Raw genomic sequence first — 13,340 nt, forward strand, 5'->3', positions numbered from 1 at the left:
ATTTTAAAAGTTAAAATTCAACCCTTATACTTTATAATATTATAAGTTAATATATATATATATATATATATATATATATATATATATATATATATATATATGTATGTATAAGATTAAGTCGTTTTACCGTTAGTAGGCCTCATTCACGAAGTCGGTCTATAAGGGGGTATAAGGTTATTGCCTATGAAATGGCAGCTTAATGGGTGTCCACTCTCACCCACCGCTTCCTTGATTGGTGGAGGGTCGTTAGCCGAACGGGTAGGACAATGACTTAAAAGTTCTCATTAAAAGTATAATGATTATTATAAAGTAACTAATGTTTTTATAAATTCCCAATCTTAGTTACTTTAGGAAAATGTGAATGCTAACCCATGAAATTACACTTTGCACTTTGATTAAGTCGTTAGTGGAGCGTATGTGGCTAACCGACACACTAACTTAGACTTAAGAAGGTAGGCAAAGGGTGACTTAAGGTTTTTCATAGGTCGGTGGAGCGTGTGTGGTTAACCGGCACATCGATTGAGTGAAAAACATTAAGGGTACCAAGTGATTTGCATGGTTACTTCACACCTTGTTTTGTTATCCTCGGTATCCCAGTCACAAAACATGAAGGGCACACTCAAGATTGAAACATGCCATTGAAAAGTTCAATGAATCTCAAAAGAATCTAGGAGTTTATTAAAACCAATTAAAACCTAATAACTTATATTTTCTTTTTCACGGTGGAAATTGTTGAATCGTCATTCACCTACCTTTCAAATATGTTATAGCTTAGATTACAGCATCCCTCTTCTAAGTTATAGTATATTGTGATTGGTTCCTAGCCTTAATATTACATTTGGGTGTTTTTATTAAGGACTATCTTTATATCTAATCTAAAATTGTTCTTCTTTTCAGATTTCTTCAAACAATGCTGTTTCTGGCTCAAACCCTACCGGGTCCTTCTCTCTCATGAACCTTTATGGGAGAGACATCTTTGATGGTTAAAACTTTATGGATTGGATCCAGAACATCAGGATGGTCACTCGCTACGAGGACAAGGAATATGTCCTTGATAAGGAGCTGAAGGAGATTGATGAGTCCACTGCTACCCCTCAGGAGATCGCTGACTTTCGGACTCATGAAAGAGATGCCACCAAAGTGGCATGTATCATGATGGTTACCATGACAGCTGGACTCCAAAAGCCCTATGAGGACTATTACCCTTTTGAGATGCACTAGGACTTGATGGACCGCTATCATCAGAGTGCTTGACAAGAGAGGTATGACATCATCTGCTCCATGATAACAACCCGAATGAAGGATGGTGAACCCATCACCGCCCACTTGCAGAAATGCAAAGGTATGTGGACCGGTTGCTGAAGCTTAATGTGAACTTCCCTGAGGAGTTGGCAATAGATATCATTTTGCACTCCTTACCCTCGTGTTATGATCAATTCCGCATGACATACCACGTGAACAAGGAGGAAGTTACCCTCAGCAAGCTTCAAGGACTCCTTAAGACCACAAAAACTGATCTTAAAGGTAAGTCGGTTGTTACCACTCCTACTCCTACTCCAAACTCTGCCCCTGTCTTGGCAATCAAGAAAGGAAGATGGAAAAAGAGGAAGAACCCTTCGAAGGGTACCAAGGATAAGATCGTTGAAGGCTCCTCGTCAAGTGGAACCAAGAAAGGTTTCGTCACTGCTTCTTCTGACCCAAAAGAGACTGAATGCTTCTATTGCCATGAAAAGTCGCATTGGAAGCGGAACTGCCCAAAGTACCAGCAATATATTAAGGATAGGAAAGCAAAACCCACCCATGCAGGTATTTACAAAATATTGTCTAATAACTCACCCTATTCTAACTCTTGGGTCCTTGATATAGGTTTTGGAATTCACATATGTTTTGATTTGCAGGGACTAAGAAGAAGTGAGAATGTGGAGCATGGAAATATAAACTTGATCATGGGGAATAGGAAAGCTTCACCTGTCACCAAGGTTGAAGTTTATTCTTTGATGCTAAGTATTGGGTTTACATTAGATTTGAATAAATGTTGTTACTCGCCTGATATGGCAAGAAATATAATTTCCTTTCATGCTTTGTACAAACAAGGTTTTACCCTTTCTTTTGATAATGAAATTAGTGGAATAAATGCTTTATTTAATAATGTTCTTTATTTTAAAGCATTACCTTGTGATGGTGTGTATGAAGTTGTGTCTGTAGTAGATAACCTAGGGAAATAATGTGTTGTGTATTGATTCTTCTAATGATATCTTGGACAAAGCATCATTATGACATTGTCGTCTTGGACATGTAAGCAGGAAATGCATAGGCCAACTCCAAAAGGATGGAGTCTTGGAGTCATTTGACCTAAAGTCAGATGATAGTTGTGAATCATGCTTACTTGGAAAAATGACAAAGTCACCCTTCACTGGTTCTTGTGCAAGGGGTGAAGGTTTGTTGGATCTAGTGCACACTGATGTGTGTGGACCCTTCAAAACTGCCACAAGGGATGCTAATCATTATTATGTGACTTTTACAGATGATTATAGTAGATATGGATATGTCTACTTAATCAAGCATAAGTCAGAGACTTTTGAAAGGTTTAAAGTGTTTAAACAAGAAGTCAAGAATCAATTGGGCAGGAACATTAAGATGCTTCGATCCGATCGTGGTGGTGAGTATCTTAGTACAGAGTTCCTCGACTATCTTAACGATTGTGGGATTGTCTCACAATTGACACCTCCCAGGACACCACAGTTGAATGGTGTGGCTGAGAGCCGTAATCCAACCTTGTTGGTTATGGTTCGTTCCATGATGAGTCGAGCTATGCTACCAATCTCATTTTGGGGGTATGCCTTAGAGACTACCGCCCATATCCTTAATCTAGTCCCAACAAAGAAGGTTGCCAAAACACCTCACGAGATGTGGACTGGAAAAGTTCCTAATCTAGCCCACATCAAGATTTAGGGTTGCGAGGCATTCGTGAGATGCGAAACTCACGATAAAATCAAACCTCGAAGTGAGAGGTGTATTTTCATCGGCTACCCACATAAATCCTTTGGTTACCTTTTCTATAGACTCAGTGAGAATGTGGTCATTGTAGTAAGAAGGGGTGTCTTTCAAGAAAGAGATTTCATAAGCCAAGGAAATAGTGGGAGGCAAATTGACCTTGAAGAAATTTAAGAGTCAAGTGGTGAAGGAACCTCAAACCCTAGCAGTCAACCTGAGGAGGAAACTCCTGTTGATCCAATTGGCGAGTCTGTACCTTCGAGGCGTTCCACAAGGGTTAGGAATGCACCTGATCACTATTATGGTTTCCATATTACCGCGGAAGGTGAGACGCTTATCAGTGATGAGACATTGGTAAGTTCGGATGAACCTAACAACTATGCAGAAGCCATGGCAGGCCCTGAGTCTGCTAAATGGAAAGAGGCTATGGACAATGAGATACAGTCCATGTATGACAATCAAGTTTGGAACTTGGTTGACAATGTACCAGGTTGTAAGATAGTTGGGTGCAAATGGATCTTCAAGAAGAAGACGGGCATGGATGGTAATGTACATACTTATAAGGCTAGACTGACTGCAAAAGGCTTTTCTCAAACTCCGAGAGTTGATCATGATGAGACCTTTTCACAGGTAGCAAAGATTAAGTCTATTAGGGTCCTGTTAGCCATTGCTGCATTTCATGATTATGAAATATGGCAAATGGATGTCAAAACCGCCTTCCTTAATGGAAGTTTGGCCGAAGATGTTTACATGTGTCAGCCAGAGGGTTTTGTCAGTACAAAATATCCTAGTAGAGTGTGTAAGCTTGAGAAATCAATCTATGGATTGAAACAAGCACCTCGTAGATGGAATCTTTGTTTCAATGAGAAAGTCAAAGAGTTTGGCTTTTCAAGGAGTGAATATGAATCTTGTGTATATGTCAAGGCTAGTGGGAGTATAGTTAGTTTTTTGGTACTGTATGTGGATAACATACTACCCATAGGAAATGCCATCCCAATCTTGCAGGAAGTGAAGTCTTGGCTTGGGAAGTGTTTCGCTATGAAAGACCTAGGAGAAGCTGCCTATATTCTAGGGATAAGGATCTTGAGAGACCAGAGTAAAAGACTAATTGGACTTAGTCAGAGTACCTACTTGGATAAGGTGCTGAAGAGGTTCAGCATGCAAGATTCCAAGAAAGGAGAGTTACCTATCTAGAGTAACGCCAGATTGAGTAAGACTCAAAGCCCGAGTTGTAGCACCTGGTTCCTGGTACGTAAATCTTATTTGAGTATTTTCCATTTTTAGCCTTGGACTCGGCGAGTCATAGGTCCGACTCGCCGAGTCGAGACGGGACCCGGGACATGTTTAAGTTGGCGACTCGGCGAGTCCATATTCCGAACTCGGCGAGTCACTGCTGTTGGATGAAACCCTAAGTTTCAGGGGTTTGCACCCTATTTAAGCAACACATCCGCCCCAGGCTAGCCCCCAATCACCCCCCAGAGCTCCCAACCCTCGTTCAAGCTTGTTCTTTGAAGAGTTGAAGCAATTGTTGTGTGTTCTTGAAGGTTTTGAAGAAGAAGGGAAGTAGATCCAGAAGAAGGGAAGCAATCCAAGCATCCTTGTGCTCTCTCAGCAGTTCCATTGAGGTATATCCTGTTTTCCCCCTGTTTCTATGCTTATTGCTTCATTTGAGACATTATTGAGCCAATCCCCAAGCTTGTATGTGCAAAGTATCTCGTGATAAGCTGTTTGGCCCTTAGATCTAGGCATGGTTGAGCTCCAGGAGCTCAGATCTGTAGCCTTTATGGACCCTCATTGCATGAAGACCCTAGATCTACCCTTTTGGGTGCATTTTGAACCCTAAAACCCTTATTGGTGAATATCTACACGTAAAGTTGGAAACTTTACATGTGATTTATGCTCTAGGAACCCAGATCTGTGAATGGCATGGACTGGAACCGAGCAAATCTGTGTATTTAGTGGTTGCATGGCAACGACTCGGCGAGTCGTTTATCTGACTCGACGAGTCTGTTCGCGCGTCTCCGAGTTTGTCCCCTTTTTGTAGTGTCGAGTGTGAACAGTGAGTCATAGGGTGTGACTCGGTGAGTTGGAAGCCGAACTCACCCATGGAAGGACTCGGCGAGTCATGGCCTGACTCGGCGAGTCTAAGGCAGTCTTCATAGATCAAGAACAGACTCGGCGAGTTGTTCATACAACTCGGCGAGTCTAAGCATGATTGTTCATCAGATGAAGATGAACTCGGCGAGTTGTTCATATAACTCGGCGAGTCTAAGCATGAGTGTTCATCAGATGAAGATGAACTCGGCGAGTTGTTCATACAACTCGGCGAGTCTAAGCATGAGTGTTCATCGGATGAAGATGAACTCGGAGAGTAGGATGAAGGACTTGAACCTCAAGTTTAGAAGGAGAACTCGTCGAGTTAGCGCCCAACTCGACGAGTAGGGACGGGATTCAGGTAAGACGATTTGCTAGGGACTCGGCGAGTTGGCAAGCCAACTCGGCGAGTCGAGTCAACTGAAAGTTGACTCTGACCTTGTTTTATGACATGAGCAGGGGTAAAATGGTCATTTTACCCAAAGGACAGTTAGCAGTGATTGATTGAGTATGTTGTGGAAATTGCAGCCGAAGGATTTCTGGAACAGCAGCAGCAGCAGTAGGCAGCCAGTTCCCGATCAGATCAGCAGCTACTTTGAGGTGAGTTACCTTCCAGTAGCGGTGGGTCTACGACCACAATGCCGGCCCACCAGTAGGAGTTGTTGTTAGATGATTGTCTTTGTGATATCATCTTGGTTTGCTACTACCTGATATGTTATGTGCTAGCATGATCTGTCTTGTGTGATAGTATAGAGATCGGTTGTTAGGACCGAAGGGTAGTGCAGACACCCCAGAAATGTCTGACAGTATATGATGATATGTTTGCATGCTGGCTTGATATGTTATATGCGATAGAGGTAGTAGGAGGGGACTAGTCCCCAAGGATTGGTTGTCAGGACCGACGGGTAGTCAGCACCCCAGAATGGCTTGACACGGGTAGGACGGCACCCCAGAATGGCTGCACGGGTAGTCGGCGCCCCAGAATGGCCGTACCGGGTAGTCAGGCACCCCAGAATAGCCTGGCAGTATTTGTGTTATGTGTTTGCATGGTATGTGGTAGGTTGGGGGAAACTTACTAAGCTTTGTGCTTACGTTTTTCAGTTGTTGTTTCAGGTACTTCCTCAGCTATGGGAAAGGAGCAGGCGCGGTAGCGGCTCATCACACACGCACTCCTTAATTTCCGCATTTATGCGTTTTACCTGGGATTGCTACTCTGATATTTTGATTGTTATCTGTTATGGATTTTTAAACCTGGTTGTCAATGTGAAATGGTTTAACTAATCAATGTCTTAATTGTTAATGATTTCTAAAGTAATGTTTTAAAAACGAAATTTTTAGACGTGAAAATTGGGTCGTTTCAAGTTGGTATCAGAGCGCTGGTTTGAGGTATTCGGACACACCTTCGGGGGTGTCTGAACTCAAATCGAGGGATAAAAAGATTTTCTAAAAGAAAATGTTTTCAAAAATCGAGAAAAAGGGGTTTGAGAAAAGAACGAAGTGTGTGATGTGCGCAACCGGCCGAACTCAAGTAAGTATTCCTCAAAGTACCCATACAAGTTTATGTTATGTTTATCAGTTTCTGTAAAACAGCATGCTAGAATAGGACTAAGGATCTAGGAGTGATGCCTTATGTGCCTGCTTTATGTGCTTCAGTTGTATGAGAATTGCATGCTAGTGCCGAATAGACAACAGTAGGGTAGCCTGTTTAGGTTATGACTGATAGTACGAGTTTAGCGCTGTATGCTAGTTCAGTTTCTTGCTATGAGAGCGGAGTTGCTTGAGGTTGTTTCCTTTTGTCTGAATGTTGCTTGCTCTGTGCTTCGCGGGACTCTAAGTGATGGGAGTTAGCCATTAGGCGAGTACGTCACATCACATGTGATCAGGGTTGAATAATCTTAGAGTGTTGGATTTGACTCTATAGCGCAGCTCTCGTTTGAGTCTAACCGTTATAGGGGTGAGTCTGTTACTCGAAGGATTATCTGAGCCTCATCACATGTGATGGTATTCGGGTAATGGCTAATTGGCATTACAAGGAGGCCTGCAGCAGCTGAGGACTGGATGGAGTAGAATCAGAGATTCCCTAGGGCAAGCCTAGGATGAGTATATCAGTGATCAGTGGTAGTGAAAGGGATCTGGTGGAATCGAGGCAGTCCTTGAGGAAGGTACGGATAGATGTGGAAGGTAGTATGGGCTCGTACTACTGAAAGCAGAGGATCCGTACCCGAACCAAGGGAGGCCAAGATGAGACCAGGGAACTTGCGGTATATGTGATCCCTCAGGAGGTATTAGTATCACTAACGGTTATTATTTCTGTATTCCATAATGGTGGTACTACGTTCAAGGTCAAGAGATGGTGGTTCAGGAGAGGGGTCGGGTTCGGGATCAGGTTCCGAGCCCAGTGGATGAGGGACTACGCGAGTTCATCGCGTCAGAGATTACCAGAGGCATCCTTGAGTCGACCCCCATCATCTTCGGGTCGATCAAGGAGGGGATCATTGAGTTGATGGAGGATCGCCTTCAGGCATTCAGGAGTGACATGGCATCCCGCCAGTCAGGACCTCGCACACTGTCCTTCAAGGACTTCAGGGGCAGTGGTGCGCCGGATTTTCACGGGGCGAAAGACCCCATTGCTGCCAGACGATGGATTGCAGACATTGAGTCTGCACAGTTGACGAGCTTCTGCCCCGAGGGGTTGAAGGTGAGGTATGCAGCAGGGTGTTTGCGGGACCGAGCTCGTGATTGGTGGGAGTTAGTGGGTGACTCATTGGGAGCCCCCACTATCGAGGCTATGACCTGGTCGGACTTTGTAACCAGATTCCGGGCAGAGTTTGTGCCAGCTGTCGAGCTTCAGCAGCTGGCCAGGGAGTTCCTAGACATGAGGCAGACGACGGAGACTGTGGCGGAGATCACCGCCAAGTTCCGGGAGAGGGCATTGCTGGTGCCCCAGTATGCGGGCGATGAGGACATGACGAGGACCCGCTACCATGACATGCTCCGGGCTGATATCCGGGAGCACATCAGTTTTTCAGCTTGCCCCACCCTGGACTCCATGATTGCCAGGGCGAGGGAGAGGGAGATAGATTTGGAGCACATCCGGAAACGGAAATCAGATGAGGGTCAGACAGGAGGGGCTTCGGGGAAGAAGCCTAAGGGATCAGACGGGAGGCCGAAAGGCCAGTCAGGACCGAGCCGCTGCAGGAAATGCGGCAGGCCGCACGAGGGGGCATGCAGGTTGGGATCATCGGACTGCTACAAGTGCGGCAAGTCTGGGCACTTCAGCAGGGATTGCACTGCTCCAGCAGCAGTTGTTCAGACATCTGAGTTGCTGTGTTTCCACTGCAACCAGAGGGGCCACAAGAAGGCCAATTGCCCCCAGTTGACAGTTTCAGCGCCGATGAAGGCGCCAGCTCCAGCAACCCTACGGATCACGGATGGCCGGCAGGGCAAGGCAGAGGCTCCAGTGGTGAGGAGCCGAGCATTTCAGCTGACTACCGAGGAGGCACGCGCCGCACCCGATGTGGTGAAGGGTATGATTCTTTCCCTCTATTTTATTTTTATGATGTTATGTTATTGATATGTGCTCTATATGTATATGTATGCATTAGGATCGTTCCATGTGAACGACATTCCAGTTCAGGTGTTGTTCGACTCGGGTGCATCCCGATCATTTGTTTCCCTTGCGCTTAGCAAGAAGTTTCATGAGTCATCGGGCGAGTTAGATTGCCCTTTGGAGGTGGAGATTGCTGATGATCGATTGGTGCGAGCATTGATGGTATTTCGAGATTGCGTGCTGCGTTTGTTTGAGGAGCTGTACTTGGTAGATTTGGTTCCCATTCCGCTGCGTGGGAACAAGGTGATTATAGGCATGGATTGGCTGAGCCCTAATGGGGCAGTGATAGATTGCGTGCAGCAGCTAGTGCGAGTCAGGACCCCAAGTGGGGGAGAGTTAGTGATTCATGGCGAGAGGCCACCTTGCGGACCCACTGTATGTTCAGCAGCGAGGGCTAGGCGCTATCTTCAGCAGGGATGCGCAGGATATGTCGTGTATATGATGGATACCCGGGAGGCGGGTAAGGCGACAGTGAGTGAGGTTCCGGTGGTCCGAGATTTTGCAGATGTTTTCCTGGAGGAGCTTCCTGGGATACCTCCGGAACGTTAGGTGGAGTTCAGGATTGACCTCGTTCCTGGTGCGGCTCCGATAGCCAAGGCACCGTATCGGTTGGCTCCTCCCGAGATGCAGGAGTTGTCTACGCAGCTACAGGAGCTGCTAGACATGGGATTTATTCGTCCCAGCAGTTCACCCTGAGGAGCCCTGATCCTGTTTGTGAAAAAGAAGGATGGGTCGCATCGGATGTGTATAGATTACCGGGAGCTGAACAAGTTAACGGTGAAGAACCGTTACCCACTCCCGAGGATTGATGACCTCTTTGACCAGCTTCAGGGAGCATCTTGGTTCTCAAAGATTGATTTGCGTTCGGGTTATCATCAGATGAGGGTCAAGGAGGAGGATACACAGAAGACCACGTTTCGGACGCGCTATGGCCATTATGAGTTCGTGGTGATGCCGTTTGGGCTCACCAATGCTCCAGCCGCGTTCATGGACCTCATAAACCGCGTATATAGACCGATGCTGGACCGGTCTGTGATAGTCTTTATCGATGACATCTTGGTTTACTCCAAGACGTAGGAAGAGCATGAGGAGCATCTGCGGGAGGTATTGGAGACCCTGAGGAGAGAGAGCTTGTATGCCAAGTTCTCCAAGTGTGAGTTTTGGTTGCACGAGGTTCAATTTCTCGGGCACCTTGTCAATCAGAACGGGATTCTGGTCGACCATGCCAAGGTCGAGGCGGTGATGAGATGGGAGGTTCCGAAGTATCCATCTGAGATTCGGAGTTTCCTAGGATTGGCAGGCTATTATCGGAGATTCATTCAGGACTTCTCCAAGATAGCCGTACCCCTGACGCAGCTGACGAAGAAAGCCATAGTCTTTCGGTGGGGACCTGAGCAACAGGTCGCGTTTGAGACGCTAAGACAGAGATTGCGCGAGGCGCCAATCTTAGCCCTGCTAGAGGGCGTAGAGGATTTTGTGGTCTTATGTGAGGCGTCCATTTCAGGTTTGGGCGCGGTGCTGATGCAGAGGGGGCATGTCATTGCCTACGCTTCGAGGCAGCTCAAGCCTTACGAGGCGAACTACCCGACGCATGACTTGGAGTTGGGGGCGGTGGTTTTTTCCCTCAAGATTTGGAGGCATTACCTCTACGGGGTTCGATGTACCATCTACACGGACCAGTAGAGTTTGAGGTACCTCATGGATCAGCCAAATCTGAACATGAGGCAGCGTCGGTGGTTGGATGTGGTGAAGGATTATGATTGCGAGATCCTTTACCACCCGGGGAAGGCCAACGTGGTGGCCGATGCGCTTAGCCGCAAGGCGGCGCCAAAAATGTATAGGGATCTTTGTCCGGATTATTGGTGGCCCTACATGAAGCGGGATGTGGCATGGTACGTCGAGCAGTTCTTGACCTGCAGGAAGGTCAAGGCCGAACATCAGAGACCGCATGGCAAGATGCAGCCGTTGGACATCCCGTTGTGGAAATGGGAAGATATCACGATGGATTTTATCACGAAACTTCCCAAGACCGCGCGTGGAGTGGATTCGATTTGGGTCATCGTGGATCGATTGATGAAGAGTGCTCACTTCATTCCGATTCAGGAGAGTATATCGGCCGAGAAATTCGCCGACATCTATATCAGGGAGATCGTGGCGCGGCACGGGGTGCCAGTTTCAGTTGTCTCGGATAGGGATGTGCGTTTTACTTCCAGGTTTTGGAAGAAATTTCATGACGAGTTGGGCACTCGTTTGCATTTTAGCACCGCTTTCCACCCGCAGACGGATGGTCAAAGCGAGCGGACCATCCAGACTCTGGAGGATATGCTGCGGGCATGCGTGTTGGATTTCGGTGGTAGCTGGGATACCTATCTTCCCTTGGCCGAGTTCTCATACAACAACAGCTACCACACGAGTATTGACCGTTCCCCATTTGAGATGTTGTACGGTCGGAGGTGCAGGACCCCGAGATGCTGGGGTGAGGTTGGCCAGAGAGTCATGGGGAGCACCGAAGTGGTGCTCAAGACGACCGATAGGATCCAACAGGTTCGGAGCAGGCTTCAGACTGCTCAGAGTCGGCAAAAAAGTTATGCCGACAAGCGTCGATCCGACTTGGAATTCCAAGTCGGGGATATGGTTCTCCTGAAGGTGTCGCCTTGGAAGGGCGTCATTCGATTCAGGAAGTGAGGCAAGTTAGGTCCGAGGTTCATCGGACCATTCCGAGTTGTGGCCCGGGTGGGCAAGGTGGCGTATAGGCTGGATCTGCCAGTCGAGCTCAGCCAAATCCACAACACTTTCCATGTTTCTCAACTGCGGAAGTGCCAAGTGGACGATTCAGCAGTAGTACCCATGGAGGATATTCAGGTTGATGATAGCCTGAGTTACATTGAGCGTCCAGTCGCAATCCTCGACAGGAAGTCGAAGGATTTGAGGAATAAGAGGGTGGAGCTAGTGAAGGTGCAATGGCAGCACCGCAAGGGTTCGGAATGGACTTGGGAGCCGGTGGACGAGATGATGGAGCATTATCCCGAGCTGTTTCAGGATCGAGCAGCAGACTTTGAGGACGGAGTCTAAAATAAGTGGGGGAGATTTGTAGCACCTGGTTCCTGGTACGCAAATCTTATTTGAGTATTTTCCATTTTTAGCCTTGGACTCGGCGAGTCATAGGTCCGACTCGCCGAGTCGAGACAGGACCCGGGACATGTTTAAGTTGGCGACTCGGCGAGTCCATATTCCGGACTCGGCGAGTCACCGCTGTTGGATGAGTCCCTAAGTTTTAGGGGTTTGCACCCTATTTAAGCAACACATCCGCCCCAGGCCATCCCCCATTCACCCCCCCAGAGCTCCCAACCCTCGTTCAAGCTTGTTCTTTGAAGAGTTGAAGCAATTGTTGTGTGTTCTTGAAGGTTTTGAAGAAGAAGGGAAGTAGATCCAGAAGAAGGGAAGCAATCCAAGCATCCTTGTGCTCTCCCAGCAGTTCCATTAAGGTATATCCCGTTTTCTCCCTGTTTCTATGCTTATTGCTTCATTTGAGACATTCTTGATCCAATCCCCAAGCTTGTATGTGCAAAGTATCTCATGATAAGCTGTTTGGCCCTTAGATCTAGGCATGGTTGAGCTCCAGGAGCTCAGATCTGTAGCCTTTATGGACCCTCATTGCATGAAGTCCCTAGATCTACCCTTTTGGGTGCATTTTGAACCCTACAACCCTTATTGGTGAATATCTACACGTAAAGTTGGAAACTTTACGTGATATTTATGCTCTAGGAACCCAGATCTGTGAATGGCATGGACTGAAACCGAGCAAATCTGTGTATTTAGTGGTTGCATGGCAACAACTCGGCGAGTCGTTTATCTGACTCGGCGAGTCTGTTCGCGAGTCTCCGAGTTTGTCCCCTTTTTGTAGTGTCGAGTGTGAACAGTGAGTCACAGGGTGTGACTCGGTGTATAACATAAATTTTTAAGAAAATGTCATGATGTTAATAATTTTGTCTATGCGATGGTAAATGATATATAGCATGAGTTCTTAAGGAATTTTTTAGAAAACGCTAAATTTATTAAAAATTTCGATTTTAAAATATGTTATTTTCATTTTCAAATTAATACAATATATATGTTTTTACAAAAGAGTAATTTTGACGCTATATTTTCTAATTTGTTTCAATGCTGACCGTTTAACCGATTAACATAGTTGTTAATTGACGTTGTATGGTGACATATCAGTCATTAATGATGCCGTGCTGTGGTGCTGAGATGACATGATGATGTAACGTCCCAAAAATCTATGGAAAAATTTTCATTTTTAAAACATTAATCCATACAACAATTTGTTCCAAAAGAACATTAATGGTGAAAAATAATATTTAAACATCGGAGTAAAAGTCATAAACAACTACTACGGAATAAAACTCTAGGGGATGTTGTGCCATCATGACGAGCCCTTCTCTTTCGTACCGGAAGTATCTGAAACCATAAACATAAATTGTAAGCACAAAGCATAGTGAATTCCCCAGAGTACCACATACCAAACATACATATTATACATACATATCATACTAAAACATTTAACAAGCCTATTTCACCCATGAGTCCTTTTTGACTATTTAAGTCTCTTCCGACTCGCTGAGTCCCTTTCGACTCGTTG

Source organism: Lactuca serriola, chromosome 2 (assembly GCF_051521515.1).
Source record: "Lactuca serriola cultivar US96UC23 chromosome 2, Lser_US96UC23_V15, whole genome shotgun sequence".
NCBI classification, from domain to species: Eukaryota; Viridiplantae; Streptophyta; class Magnoliopsida; order Asterales; family Asteraceae; genus Lactuca; species Lactuca serriola.